The 13,468-nt window shown below is 41.9% G+C and overlaps 1 pseudogene; it reads left to right on the plus strand.

The window, feature by feature from the left end:
* The first annotated feature begins 1,106 nt into the window (after positions 1-1,106).
* On the plus strand, positions 1,107-2,918 carry LOC116630926 (annotated as a pseudogene).
* The last annotated feature ends 10,550 nt before the right edge of the window (positions 2,919-13,468 follow it).

A 13,468-nucleotide genomic window follows, 5' to 3' on the forward strand; every position in this document is an offset into this window, starting at 1 on the left:
TCTCTGTCATCTTTAAACAAACAACACATTGCAACAGACTGAATGCAAAAGCAAATATGAGAATCTATCTTCTATTAGATCAGACATCAAAGAGACTTGCCAAAATGTAAAACAGTGTCATCCTTCTCACTTTTTTTTTTGTCTTGGAAAATAGAGTTGTTTCTATAAAAATATAACATAAATGGGCTTACTATTCTTTTCTAAATTAAGATAAAATTCCTCTCCCGGGGTGGATGCTTTCTCCATGTAGCAGGGCTGTAACTGTTCATAGCTCTCTGAAACGCCAGGGGACCAGGAGCAGCTTAGAGTTTTAACTTCCATGTTACAAAGAACAACATGTTTGGGGTGCCGGCTGGCTCCATTGGTTAAGTGTCTGCCTTCGGCTCAAGTCATGATCTCAGGGTCCTGGGGTCGAGCCCTGTGTCAGGCTCCCTGCACAGTGGGGGTCTGCCTCTCCCTCTCCTGCCTGCTCCTGCTCTCTCTCTCTCTCTCAAATAAATAAAATCTTAAAAAGAAAAACAAACAAAAAAAAAACAAAGAACAACATGTTTAAATGTTTCAACAGGCAAGTTATAACTAGCACCTTCTTTTTTTTTAAGATTTTATTTTATTTATTTGACAGAGAGAGACAGCAAGAGAGGGAACACAAGCAGGGGAGTGGGAGAGGGAGAAGCAGGCTTCCCGCTGAGCAAGGAGCCCGATGCGGGGCTCGATCCCAGGACCCCAGAATCATGACCTGAGCTGAATGCAGATGCTTAACTGACTGAGCCACCCAGGCGCCCCGCACCTTACTTCTTATTCTTCTAGAACACTGAAAATCTCGCCCAGCCCTTCAGGAGGGGGATCCTGAGCGTGGTAAAGAAGAAGTGGGAGAACCCAGCCCTGGGAACAGAGTCTTACGCAGACTCCCTGTGATCAGCAGCGCTGAGGTCAGACTCGGAGGCAGCCATCCTCCCGGTGAAGAGGTGAGAAGCTCGGTCTCTCAGGCCGAAGCTGACCGCGAGGAACGAGTCCACCCCAGACCTAGGCTCAGACCACCTCCTGAAGCCCTTGCTCAGTGTCCGTATCCCTGTCTTGAGGGCAGTGAGCGTCTTCAAGACCACGCGAAAGAAAGTAAAAAAATGGAAACTTGTCTAGGAGAATCCAGGTATGAAGTAGGAAAACCCGAAATCAGTGAAAACACAGAAGGAGCAAACAAAATAGAGAAACACAATGTTCCGCTGAACAGCCTTAAGATGATGTTTGAGGAGCATGAACTAACTCCAACCAAGCAGATTCTTCGGGCCCACAGCCGCAGGGCAGGTGGAAAGAGGATCTCTGAAAACAGCTCTTCTCTGGATGATGTGGAGATAGGCCCAGGTCAGTTGTCTCTTCCACATTCAACGCAGAGAAAAGCAAGAGCAGGTGAAATCTGGACTTACAACACCTGTCAGAAATCTCCATGAAGGATCGAATGGCCAAGCACCAGGCAGCTGTGTCCAAGCGGAGCGGTTCTGCCAACTCTACAAATGACTTGAGAGCCAACGGTGGTGAAATCAAAACTCATAAATTGGAACAAAAGGGGAACGTGCCCCCAGATCCTGAGGTCTGCATCTCCCATCAGGTTGGAGAAAAGGTATCTGCCACTGAGAATAGCCTGGCAGTCCATTCCGCCCCTGCTGAGGATGACTCTGGAATTCCCAGGTCAAAAGTGAGGTCCAGCAGCCTGTCCATCCCAAGCCACTAAATCCAGATGCCAGAACCTCCAGCCTCTCTGAGAGCTCTCCTCCCAAAGCAGTGAAGAAGTTTCAGGCACCTGCAAGAGAGACTCGTGTGCAAGGTCAGAAGACAGTCTACCCGATGGAGCGTGTCTTGGCCAACCAGCAGGTGGTTCACGTCAGCTGCTTCCGTTGCCCCCACTGCAACAGCAGACTTAGTCTAGGAGCATATGCGTCTTTACACGGGAGAATCTACTGCAAGCCTCACTTCAACCAACACTTCAAAGCTAAAGGCAACTATGATGAAGGCTTTGGGCATAGACCACACAAGGATCTGTGGGCAAGCAAAAATGAAAAGCAAGGGACTTCGGAGAGACCAGCCCAGCTTCCAAATGCAGGGGGAGATTCCTCAGAGCCCAGGGCTAGAAGATTGCTAAGGTGGGTGTGCTGACCGCAAGTATGGAAGCCAAGGCCTCCTCTCAGCCAGAGAAAGACTAGCCAGCTGAAACCAAGAAGCTGAGGATTGCCTGGTCGCTGCCCCCCCCCCCCGAACTTGGTAGTTCAGGAGGGACCTTGGAGGAAGGGATCAAAGTATCCAAGCCCAAGTGGCTCCTGAGGATGGAATCAGCAAGCCTGAAGCTCCCGAGGACGTAGATCTGGATGTGAAAAAGCTAAGACGATCTTCTTTACTGAAAGAAAGAGGCCGCCCATTCCCTGTAGCAGCTTCATTTCAAACCACTTCAGTCAAGAGCCCCCCAAATCTTGTCCTCCCCCATAAGGAAAGGCTGGAGCATGTCAGAGCGGAGTGAGGAGTTTACAGGAGGAATGCCAGCAGAAAGGAAACAAGTGGAAAATGCCAATACCTCTGAAAAGAATGGTAGTGTGCTGGCAAAACCAGGAATCCGGAGGAGGGGAGACAGGGAGGAAAAGGAAGGGAGATCGTGGTTTTGAGATGGGGAGTGAGAATCTTCTAGAAAATGGTGCAGACTTAGATGGAGATGACAGAAACCTCAAACAGCACTCTCCACTAGAACCCAAGTCTACAAATTGGTCCAGCTTTGCAAAAGATTCACTACCCAGAGTCAGAAATCCCAGGATGTGGGATTCTGGGAAGGAGAAGTAGTCGAAGAGCTGTCTGTGGAGGAACAGATAAAGAGAACTTGATACTATGATGAGGATGAGGATGAGGAACGACAAACTGCACATGGTGTGCGGCGTTAAATCGGTGATCGTGTGAGTGAGCCCCTGCCCTTTCTCACAGTGATGCACGTACACAGGCATCAGAATAAACTGTAATGTACGTGGGAGTAATTTTGGAAGAGTTCTTGCTTCAAAACAATCCCATGCTGCAGCTTATGTGAAGCAGTTCTAAGTGCTAGAGATAATATTACTTCAGTCCTCTATTTTAGCCATGACGATATACGTAAGGTGCTTTGCGGTCTTCTGGTGAGGGGGGACTATGCCCGCTGATAGTCTAGACTCCGCTGTATTCCCAAAAGGCAATACAAAAATAGATGTTTAGTGGCACACTGTTACACTAAAAATTCAATTATGGAATTAGGGAACATGCAGAAGGGGTTTAGGGACCTAAACATTATGACTGAACGCACTTTAGTATAAAGGGTACAGTTTGTATATTTTTAAATGAATTACCAATTTAATTATTTTGTATTCATCTGTTAAGAGATCAAATATTTAATCTTTAAAACATTTTTTAGGTTAATTTTCTTACTCTGGTATATGTGGGGAATTTATTGCTCTGCATCCCATTGTCTAAACCACCTCCTCAACTGGATTATTGAGATACAACACAACCATTCTTTGGGGACACTTTCTGAGCACATTTGGTGCTTGGAGAGATCCACTCTGGTGTTTGCCAATGAGTTTGACTACACCCCAAGGGATTGCTTTCTTCTTTGGTGGTATCTGTGCAGCTCATAATTTACTGAAAGCGGCAATATTTTTATAAGATCTTTGGTATTGTTGTTTGCCATGTTGCACGTTAAAGCGAACTGAGGAGTTTAAAGTAGGAATAACAGAAGAAACTGCCTTAAACCACTTGAGCCCAGACCCCCAAACCCTATATTTCACTTCTGATATCCCCTTTCTGGGACACTGGTTTTTTTATTTTATTTTATTTATTTTATTATCTTATTTTTTTGGCAGACAGTATTCCCAGGGTGCAATTAAACCAATTGTAGGCCTTTTTTGTGGGAGATGGTTTTCTAGTAGTTAAGGTTTTGGAACATTATAAACTTGAGTACATTTGTTGTACATAATTGATATTCCAAATTGTGGGGGAGAGAGGAGGTATTTTAAGCTATAGACTTCTTTGTACTGCATTTTTAGAGATTTAGCTCTAATATTTTTTAGAGATGTAAAATACTCTGCTTTCTTACAGTCTTGCTTAGTCTGAAACAGTTTTATTCAATAAAGCTTTTAATTTACATTTGAAAAAATAAAGATAAAATTCTAAAATTCATGTAAAACAAAATTCACCATTTTAATAATTTCAAATGCACAATTCAGTGGTTTTTATTATGTTCACAACACTGTGCAGCTATGATAACTATTTAATCTCGGAACATTTCTATGCCCAAAGAGAAACCCCATAACTTCCACTTCCCCCTTCCCTATCCCCTGGGAACCACTGATGTACTTTCTGTCCCTGTGGATTTGCCCATTCTGGGCATATTTAAATGGAATCATACAATATGTGGACTTTTGTGTCTGGTTTTTTTTTTTTTTTTTTACTTACCATTACGTTTTTGAGGTTCACCCATGTTGCAGCATGTACTTTATGCCTTTTAATGGCTGAATAATATTCCATGTATGAATATACAATATTTTGTTTATCCATTCGTCAATTGATAATTTTTGGTTATTATAAGTAGTGCTTCCATTAACATTCATGGACAAGTTTTTTGTTTTTAAGATTTTATTTATTTATTTGAGAGAGAGATAGCACGAGCAGGGACCGGAGCGGCAGAGAGAGAGGGAGAAGCAGATTCCCCGCTGAGCAAGGAGCCTGACTCGGGGCTTGATTCCAGGACCCCGGGATCACAACCCAAGCCAAAGGCAGCCACTTAACCAACTGAGGCACCCAGGCGCCCCTCATGTACAAGTTTTTGTGCAGACATGTTTTCATTTCTCTTGGGTGTATAGCTAGGAGTGGAATTGTTGGGTCCTATGGTAACTCTTAGGTTTACCTGTTTGAGGAACTGCCAAATTATTTTCCACATCAGCTGCACCATTTTACATCCCACCTCCCAGCAATGTATGAGGGTTCTAATTTTTTCACCTCTGTGCCAACACTTGTAATTATTATTTTTTAATTCATTTTTTAAAATTATAGACATCTTGGTGGAAAGTGGTATCACATTGTAGTTTTATTTTGCATTTCCTGATGGCTGATGATGTTGAGCATTGTTTCATGTGCATATCGGCTATTTACACTTCTTCTTTGGACAAATGTCTGTTTAAATCTTTTGCCATCTTTTAAAGATTTTATTTTTAAGGGGTGCCTGGGTGGCTCAGTTCGGTTAACCGTCTACCTTCGGCTCAGGTCATGATCTCAGGGTCCTGGGATTAAGCCCTACATTAGGCTCCATGCTCAGCAGGGCATCTGCTTGAGGATTCTCTGCCCCCCCCCCCCCGCTTCCCTCTTCCCCCACCACGCAGGTGCATGCGCTCTCTAAAATAAATAAATCTTTAAAAAAAGTTTAAAAATTTTGATGGAGTCCATTTCATTAACTTTTTCTTTTGTTCTTGTGCTTTCGGCATCATATCTAAGAAACTGTTGCCTAATCCAAGGTAATGAAGATCTACATCTATGCTTTCTTCTAAGAATATTATAGCTTTAACTCTTACATTTATATCTTTAATACATTTTGAGTTAATTTCTGTACATGGTGTCATGTAGGGATCCAAATTCATGCTTCTGCATGTGAATATTATATAAAAAATTATTCTAGGGGTGCCTGGGTGGCTCAGTCAGTTAAGCATCTGACTCTCGATCTCAGTTCAGGTCTTGATCTCAGGGTCATGAGTTCAAGCTCCGCATTGGGCTCCATGCTGGATGTGGAGGCTACTTTAAAAAAAAATTATTCTAACACTTGTTAGAGATGATAAGAAAAACTCTTTTCAAGAGACAACTGCAATGGGATTTTGCAATAGGAGAGACTGGGTTCAACTCCAAATAGGATAAGGAAAAGTGGGGATTGATGCCAAGGAGCAGGGTTGGGGGGGATGTCAGTGAGTGGAAAATGACTAAAGGAAACATCAGGGGAAGGGGTGACTCTGCCTGAAGTGACTTGATAGGATTCTTGCTGAAGTCAGGCCAGCATGATCAGATACCACCTGGGGTTGGGGGGGAGGGAAGGGGAATTTGAATATATATTGAGTGTGGGGGTTCTTTCTAATCTGAATGAAAAGATTCTTGCTAACCTGGGCGATGCAGGCCCAAGGATGAACACAGAAAGTCAAAGCCTAGAGGGATTAGAGGAGCCTAGCCAGAGTTAGGTCAAGGGGGGAGTCTTTGCCAATATTCAGTTGTCTCAACACCATCTGTTGGAAGATTCTTCTTTCCTTATTAAATGAGCTTGGAACCTTCCAGAAAGCAATTGACCATAGATGTTTGGTATGGATTTATTTCTGGACTCTCAGTTCTGTTTCATTGATCTATACATCCATCCTTATGCTGATAACACACCATTCATGTGCCATTTACATTAGTAGGTTTTGAAATCTGAAGTGGGAGTCCTCCAACTTTTCTTTTTCAAGACTGTTTGGCCATGTGGGGTCTCTTGCATTTCTTTATGAACTTTAGGAACAGTTTGTCCATTTTGCAAAACAATCAGTTGGAATTTTGGTAGGAATTACACTGAATCTGTAGATTTACTTGGTGATTATTGCCAAAAGTTATTATTACAAATATTTTAATTATTTAAAATTTTTTTTATTTTATTTATAAAGGAAACTCATTGATCATATCATTTCTCCTCAAGTAAAGTTTCATAAAGGATCAACATAATGCTCCAACTATATTATAGAGCAGAAATAAAGGAACTAGGTATTTCACTATGTACATGTCCAGATATGACCACATAGGAAGGCTGAATGAAATAATCAGATACTTGAAACCTAACGCAGAATCACAGTGAATGTGACAGCTATAAATGCTGAGTAATACGGGAGTTGTATAGTAAGTCCAACAGCCTGCACAGCATTGACATAGGCAATATGTTTTTCAGAAATGGTGACATTTCTTGCAAACGTATAGAACATAACAGAGTCAAATCTTCCGCTCATATTCATGGTAATTGTATTATTAGAAAATTCAGATATATTAACGTAAAAAATTAACATGTTTATTTGTAAAATAAAGGTTTTTTTTTTCTAGGTTCAGATAATTGGAAACTGGTTTTGTACTCACATCGGATAGGACATTCGGAAGTTGTATGGGGTTGGGGTGGCTCAATCCGTAGAGCGTGTGGCATTTGATCTCAGGGTCGTGAGCTCAAGCCCCACGGTGGGCGTAGAGATTATTAAAAAAAAAAAAAAAAGTGTGGGTGAGGGATAAGACTTCAATAGGCAGGAATGTCCCTTTATTGCAGAAGTCTTCTTGGATCTTTGGTTTCCATGCATTAACACGCCAGTACCCGGCCCAATCATTGTGACAGTCGACAATGCCCTCTCACATTTTCTAAACACTGAGCAGCCAGAACTGCCCCTTTCAGGTATAGCGGAAAGAGCACTGTACTAGGAGTCAGAGATGATGTGGTGCTCATTCTGGCCCAAGTCAGTTTGCTGCTCTGGGTCCCATTTGCCTCATCTGAAAAATGGTCTGCATGATCTTGGAGACCTTCTTACTGCTAGTTAAAAAAAAAAGCATAGTTGCTAACAGGTGGGTAGCCATGTCCCCCTCTGCTGGCCGATTAGCATGTCATAAATGTCAACAAAAGATTTTAATCTTTCCAGTGTAGAAATTCTCATTTTTTAAAAAGTGTTTTCAGTTTTATTTATGTAAGTAATCTCTACATCCAACGTGGGGCTTGTACTCATGACCCCAGAGATCAAGAGCCGCATGCTCTACCAACTGAGCCAGCCAGGAGCCCCTGTCATTTTCTGGAATTTATAAACCACACACAAAATGTTGATGAATTAAAAAAAGTAGCCTGTGTTTCAAATCTTGGTTACCATGTTCATTTTTCCAGGCCCTTTATTAATATGTCACAAAAAGTATCCATTTTCTCAGCATCTAAATTACATTTAGAAAAGCAGGTCAGATTTCAAGTGAAACGGACATATTGTGTTGGTCAAGGACTTTTGGCTGGAATGATTTGGTTCATTCTCTCAGATGTATCCAGCAGATCATTACCTCCAAAGAGAGAATTTTCTGTTGGAGTTAGCAGAATTTCAAGAAATATTCAACAGAGCACTAATTTTTGAATGGTTAAGCCATGAAAAATCTGTCACATAGATCTTAAATAATTTTTAAATACTAACATTGCCCAAGCTTCAAACTTCCTGTAATGATTTTCCCTCCTTCTCGAATTCATCTCCTTGTTACTATTATTATTGTTTGTATTTTTATGTTACTTGAAATGCTTTTGGGAACAAAACAGGTGCTATATTATTTTAAAGATGTTTAAAAAATACAGTTATGCAAAAAAATAAAAATAAAAATATAGCTATGCAGTCAAAGTAAAAAGAAAAGGCAGAAAGAACTAAAGTAGAACAGAAGGTAGGAAACGAAAAATGAAAGTCGAGGTGCACGTAGACAGACAACCACTGTTCATAGTTTCTGGTTTTCATTCTTTAGTTCATTATCCTTATAACATGAAATAAAATCCTTTCCTGTTTGCATCCTGACTTTAGGCTGTATTTTCTCTTTCCTGGTAGATAAGTGATTTATTACACTGACTCTTCTCATTTACTCTCAACAGTTCCAGTTTTGGCTTTTACATCTACTTCTTCTACTGGCTATCTTTCTGTCTTTAGATATTATATGAAGTCATCTACTTCTTAAATTATAAATGTCACATTGTATCTACTAATTTCCCTCTATGAAAATGAGCAAATTAAAATAGTTCTTTTAATCTCCTCCCAATTTTTGCTAGTTATAATATTATCTTGTCAAGACGAATATTTATACACTGTTTATCCACTTAAATATAAAGTTGAATTTCCTCTTGGCTACAGCAAGCCATGTGTTTTTGCCTTGGAGGCTTCGTATTTGCTCTTCATGGCTCACTCCCTCACTTGATTCAGATCTCGGCCACCTCCCCAGAGGTGAGTCTCCCCACTTGGAAGAGAGTAAGTCCATGCGGGGAGCTTTGTTGTTTTCGCTGAATGTTCCTAGTGCCAGGAACTGTTCCTGGCCAACAGGTGCTCAATAAACATTCATTCATTCATTCATTCATTGAAGATTTTATTATTTATCTGAGAGAGAATGAGCAGGGGGAAGAGGCAGAGGAAGAGAGAGAGAGAGAGAGAAGAAAACTCCCCACTGAGCAGGGAACCCGACGCAGGGTTGGATCCCAGGGCCCAGGGATCATGACGCAAGCTGAAGGCAGACACTTAACCCACTGAGCCACCTAGGTGCCCCTCAATAAACATTTATTGAACGAATAAATCCTGAAAGACCAAAGAAGGAGTGTCATAAAAGCTGTGAATGTGTAAATATTATTGCAGAACCAACTAGTGTATTAGAACCAATAAGAAAAGGAAAATCTAACCCTAGGTCATTAACATTTTGGCAATCAAAGAAGAATCTTCTACATTTCCTCTTTTATTTCTAATATGAACTGTGTTGTACTTTAGTTTCTAACTGCTACTCCCACATCATCTTCCTTTGTTTGATTATTATTATTATTACTATTATTCTCTACACCCAACCTGGGGCTTGAACTCACCACCCTGAGATCAAGAGTCACATGCCCTACTGACTGAGCCAGCCAGGCGCTCCTTCTGGATTTTTAAAATTTTGTTGGAGAATCTCTTTAAAAAATTTCCCATGCAGGGAATCTCTTTATGTCCGAAGGTATCTTCGTTTTGCCTTCATATTTGGTTGATGCTGCAGCTAAGGATAGAATTTTAGGTTCTAACACCTCTCTTGCATCTCTGAAGCCATTGCTTCCATATCCTCCAGCATTTGGGGAAGAGAAATCTGAAGTCGGTCTGATTTGGATATTCTGCAAGTGCCCTGGTTTTTCACCCCCGTCTTTGGAAGATTTTTGGTTCTGAAATCTCATCAGAATGTGTGGGCCTTTCCAATTAGTCCTGCTTGACACTTGCTGAGTGGCATTTTCTTCAGTGAGAGGTTTTCTAGGATTTATTTCTCCACGCGCCTGTCTTTGTTCTTTCTTTACAGCGATGTCGCCTCCATCTGCTGTCTTTCTGATTTCTGTTCTGAGAGGCTTCCTCTACTTTGTCCTCCCAACTACGCAGCCTTGCACCAGCCCACTCTATCATTCTTCCAATCCATGACGGTACTTTGGCAATCACTCTGCCAGTTGTGCAGTCAATCCCCTTTCCTTGAAGGCTGTTTGTTGGATTGATGCACCACCGTCTGAGGGTACTAATTAGGACAATTTGAAATCTCTTCCGTTTCTAGAGTTATTTATGTCTCCTGTGGGGGCCGTGATGCAGTTTGCTCATCTTGGCCCTTCCTTCCATGCTGCTGCCATGTTTCTTCCTGTCTCGCGAGCTCGGACATTCACTCAGATGTGGGCGCCAAGGCCTGGGTGGGTTAGCCCAGGCCGGGGTGCGCAGGCTCTTACGGACGATGTTCTCTGGCCCCAGCTGGACTCTCCCTACGGGGAGAGTGAGCTGCTTCTGAGCAAGGGGCAGAGCCCGCCTTCCAGCATGCCTCACTAAAAGATGTGTGGGTGAGGAGCCAGCAGGCAGGCCGGGGAACCCCACAATCACCAAATTGAAAAGGGTTGTACTTCAGATGGAACGGGGTAAGTGTGTGTTCCTCTTAGGCAGCCCCGCCTCTCCGTCCTCCCCACACACGCCCGTGGCGGCGTTCTGAAGTCCACTCAGGCGCTGCTCTCCTTCGCCCTCCTCAGGCCACCTGCCCACTTTCTTTACACAACTATTCACGGGCTTCATCCCAAGGGCAACAGCACTTGGAACAGAGCCTAGTCCTTTACAAAGTGCCCAAGAAATATCTGTTGAACAAACAAATGATGGGAAAGAGAGGGGAGGTAACCAACTGTCCTCATAATTCCAAGCACGCTTCTTTGATGAATGACTCTAAATATGGCTTCCCAGCCCAGCCCTGCTATTTGTATTTGTTGACCTCAAGCTTGCCAGTTGCCAGGATTCCTTCATTACCTACAGTGTGTTGGGCTAAGTGCAATTTTCTCTTCTTTTTCTCTCCCAATGTGATCCCACCTGCTCATTCTCCTAAAATTTCATACTTAAATGAAAGTAAGATGCCTGTGTTCAGGCTGCTGTATTAAACCAGAAATATATCTGAAAGTATAGCTACCAAAAAAATTATATTTTGGAACATCTGTTGGACCCTCCCAAGATGCTAAGTGGAGAAAATGAGTAGAGGTTTTTCTATTTATTATATGTTGATATTTTATTTGGAAATTAGGAAAATAACAATATAAGTTAATTGAGTACCTGCACAAAAATTAGTGGGAAATGAGTTTTTGCCTATGTTTTTAATAGAATTACAAATTTTAACATAGCACCTACTTAATACATTTTTTTTTTTTTTAAAGATTTTATTCATTTATTCATGAGAGACAGAGAGAGAGAGAGAGGCAGAGGGAGAAGCAGGCTCCCAAGGAGCAGGGAGCCCGATGCGGGACTCGATCCCAGGTCTCTGGGATCATGACCTGAGCCGAAGGCAGACGCCCAACCATCTGAGCCACCCAGGCGCCCTACTTAATACATTTTTTAAAAGTTTCATTATTTAAGTAATCTCTCTTTACACCCCACATGGGGCTTGAACTCACAACCCCGAGATCAAGAGTTGCACGCTCCTCCAACTGAGCTAGCCAGATGCCCCTTAATACATTTTTATTGGATAAAATGAGTGATTATGAATAATAGATGAAATTTCAGGAAAAATACAGTTTTGTCAGTTGAATATAAACCTCATTTGAAATAAATTTAGCTTTTAAAAAGTATAGAGTATTACATGGAAAAAAAGTTGCAGCATAGTATTCACACCCTGATTAAAAATGTGTGTATATATACATATGTGTGTGTGTGTGTGTCTTTGTGTACACACACAGACATACAGATATGGATATATATACACACATATAAACATAGAGAAGAACTTAGAAATAAAAGCAAACTGTTAACAACAGACATGTTAGGATGTTTAGAATTAATACAATGGTGATTGAGAAGCACCAGAATCATGACATTTATTCCAAGTGAGGGGGACTATTTATTTTTAAATTAATTAATTAATTAGAGAGAAGAGAGCAGGAGCAGAGGGGAGGGGCAGAGGGAGGGAGAATTTTTTTTTTTTTTTTAGCTTTTTATTTTTATTTATTTGAGAGAGAGGAGAGGGATAAGCAGACTCCATGCTAGCACAGAGCCCAACTTGGGTCTGGATCCCATGACCTGAGCCAAAATCAAAAGTTGAAGGCTCAAAGGACTGAGCCACCCTGGTGCCGAGAAAATCTTAAGCAAGTTCCATGCCCAGCACCGAGCCAATGCAGGGCTTGATCTCATGACCCTGAGATCATGACCTAAGCCAAAATCAAGAGTCTGATGCTCAACCGATTGAGTCACTCAGGTACCCCAAGAGAGACTATTTATATATAATTATGTACACGTTTAATTTGAAAAAATACATACTGGGGGACTTCCGGTTTCAGTTCTGATATATAAAGAATTTGGAAGTTGTCACTCATGTCCTTATAAGAAAAAACCTGAACAAACTGAAAATCAATGACTTGAATGAGTTTTCTTGGAGCCATCAGAGAGAATTCAGGCTGCAGGGCAAACTGTCACCTCAGAATCTGGAGACAGGAAAACACAGAGAATCACAGATGAGATCAGCTAACCTGGGCCAAAAGCTCCTGGAGCCATAAACTGGTAGAAGACTGTAATGGTAACTGATGAATTGCTAGGGGCGGGGTGTGGACTACCATTAGGGCAGGAAACTCCTACCAGCTGTGGTCTTAGAGAGGCCTCCACATTCTAGTAGATTTTACTTCTAGAAACCCCACTAGGTTCTCATTATGAAGAACCAAGAAGAAACGTGTTTCTGGCAGGGGGAGGGGAAAAGTGACCATTTTGATATATGCACAGAGTGTTCTCCATGACAAAGGCCTCTTCAGCAGGGTAAGTAGACTTTAACAGAGCTTTATCTGACTCTGGGGGAGGGAAATTACCCAAATCTAGCCCCCTCTAGCCTTCCTGTCACAACTAAGGGGGAAAATGCTGAGAGACACTTGCGAAAGTCACACCCAGGGACACAGACTCCCTAAAAGACTGAGGTTTTGTATACGATTTAGTATAGGATTATATCCCTTACCACGTCTACAGGGCTACAGAATAATAACAGTGGGCTATAGCTGAAAAAGCTGCAAAGGTGCAGATTCTGTTTAAGAAGGAGTTTTCAGGGAATCACAAAGACAACAGGGGAGGCAAAAACAAGGACATGAGAGGCAATGGAAGCCTCAGACACCTACAGCTACAGCAAACATGAAAAACAGTCCAGCTCCTAGCCAGATTAACACTAAACCACACACTGAACACCTACTTATCTCCTATTACCCGATACCTGA

This window comes from Phoca vitulina, unplaced genomic scaffold (genome assembly GCF_004348235.1).
Source record: "Phoca vitulina isolate PV1807 unplaced genomic scaffold, GSC_HSeal_1.0 scaffold4, whole genome shotgun sequence".
Lineage (NCBI taxonomy): Eukaryota > Metazoa > Chordata > Mammalia > Carnivora > Phocidae > Phoca > Phoca vitulina.